The following is a 2,269-nucleotide window of genomic DNA, read 5'->3' as shown; positions in this document are numbered from 1 at the left end:
TTCTTTATCTGTTAATTTTATTTTAATTTACAAAAAATAATTTAAAAATAAATCTAATTTATATACTATTTTTGGTTCCTTAAATTAATTTTCAATATTCTAATGTTTTTCTTTTTAATTCTTTAGCAAATATTTATTAAAGTATATATTTAATAAATATAATTAATTATTACTCTATTTTTGGCGTTTATAACTAACTAATAATTTTGAAATTAATTTATTTTATATAATTTTTAATTTAATTCATTTTAACTAATATTTATCAATATACTTGCAATTATTTATTTTTAGATTTACTTATTATTGTCCACTTACATTTTAATTTTAATAACCAAAAACTTCCTATTAAAAAAAATTATATATATTAATAATATTTTCCCTTTATCATAGTCAAACTAGCTGTTATCCAGTCAATTCTAGTTGTTGTCTTTTAGCCGTTGACTCATGGGATTCTCTGCCCTATCTATTTAATGTGCTAAATGAGATGTGCTCATTCAACTTGTCCTGATGATGAACCACACTGGATGGTTCGACAAAAGTTTTTCTATGTGATTTTCGCAGAAGATTCTTCAAAAAATTGATATGGATCACAAAAGTCTCAATTCAATAACATATAACTATGAAGAAAAAAATTATTTTAATTATTTTTTCCTCATTTAAAATTATAATTTTCTAAAAATAATTAACAACATATATGCATTAATATTAATATTAATATTAATATATGCATTAATATTAATATTAATATAATATATATAATAGATATAAAATATAAATATAATAATAATATATATTAGTCTCACACTATTGATATTATATGATTGATAAAAATTAAAGTAAATATAAATCTGTAACCCGCATTGCCTCTTAAGAGATAAAATATTCCTATCATCCCACATATATTAGCTATTGATATTATATGATGGATAAAAATTAAAATAAATATATATCTTTAACACCCATTGCCTCTTAACAGATAAAATAAATAAAAAATTATTATACTCCTTGTGAGTGCACATGTCAAACTTCAGGTTCAAACAAAATATAACATAGCATATAAATATATAACTTGTAATCTTTGGCATTAATTAATAACATAAGTGGCATGTGAAATGAAAGTCGGGCATAATGGTGTGAGAACTATTGAATGGATATACGTTACGTTTTAATGTTGTTCACATCACTGTACTCCAAGAGGTTAATGGTGACAATTGACTCAACTTCTCCGCCCACGGCACACATGGCCTCCAGTGCGACCGTCGATGAACTTGGGAAAGGATCGGACACTGCACATTCTGTAAGAACGGTTTAGGGTAACCACCCAGTCCTTCGGCTCTCCACTCGCATTGTCATTCCACCGCCTTCTTCTTGTTGCTCCGCCTTCGAACACTAGAGAGGTTAGGGTTTCCAAACTCTGCACCATCTCTGGCACTGTGGTACTCTTTGCATCCTCGACATTAATTTTAATGGTTGTCACTATCATAACAGAGCATTTCTTAGAAATTGTAACATAAAAATTAGGTAATTTCTAACTCTGGTTCGTGACGCACAGAGGCAGTCTGCTAGAGGAGGGCTCATTGCTCTTGTGATTCAGCGGCCAAACATTCACACAGCTGACATTTTTATTTACTTTCCGGTCTAAGTTTCAGCCCATCATATTCTGGTTTCCGAGTAGGGTTTAAGTGTTTGAGTTTTCTCCATGCAGGTTGTTCGATCCGACTCGTTAACGCCCTTTATCGAACATGTATTGTTCATGGTTAAGGTTTTCGTTCCTTTTTACCGCTAATTTGCTTGCTCTCTTTCTTAAAGAAGTTGTCTCACATACATTAAATTCTCTCCCAGGTATGAGGGTTACGTTGATGTTTTCCTACTGTTGCCCTGAGGATTGTTTCAGAATTCCGGTCCTCATTCGTTTTCTTATGTCTACCCCAGGTGCTTCTCCTGTATTAACCCGCATCTCTGTCATGAAATTCATAGAATTTGATTTATGCAACTACCGACAGTTGTTGTCATTCATTATATTATCTGGGTCTAGTTAGGGTTGTTCAATAATTGAAAATCGTTGAGCCCATGGGGTTTCATTGTGTTTGATGTATAAATTTGGGCTTGATTGGCACTAGATACGTAAGAGTTTGATGGTTGAGTTGCATGCAACTCGGTCGAACTTCAAATGTTTTACCAAGGTGCTTTATGTTGGGGTTTTGTCTTTGATATACTGAATTCGACTCTTCAAAACTTTTAAAGGCACATGTAGTTTATTTATGATTCA

At 31.0% G+C, this 2,269-nt stretch overlaps 1 long non-coding RNA gene across 1 annotated transcript; it reads left to right on the top strand.

The window, feature by feature from the left end:
• Nucleotides 1–1,122: 1,122 nt before the first annotated feature.
• LOC149202530 (uncharacterized) lies at nt 1,123–2,066 on the top strand. The gene is made up of 3 exons (XR_016253536.1): nt 1,123–1,397; nt 1,706–1,756; nt 1,843–2,066. It is a non-coding gene; the product is annotated as an uncharacterized LOC149202530 (long non-coding RNA).
• Nucleotides 2,067–2,269: the final 203 nt, after the last annotated feature.

The sequence above is a fragment of the Pinus tabuliformis genome, chromosome 2_1 (genome assembly GCF_031772625.1).
Source record: "Pinus tabuliformis cultivar Carrire ecotype Pingquan chromosome 2_1, CPIR1, whole genome shotgun sequence".
NCBI lineage: Eukaryota > Viridiplantae > Streptophyta > Pinopsida > Pinales > Pinaceae > Pinus > Pinus tabuliformis.
This window is presented reverse-complemented; position numbering and strand designations above follow the sequence as displayed.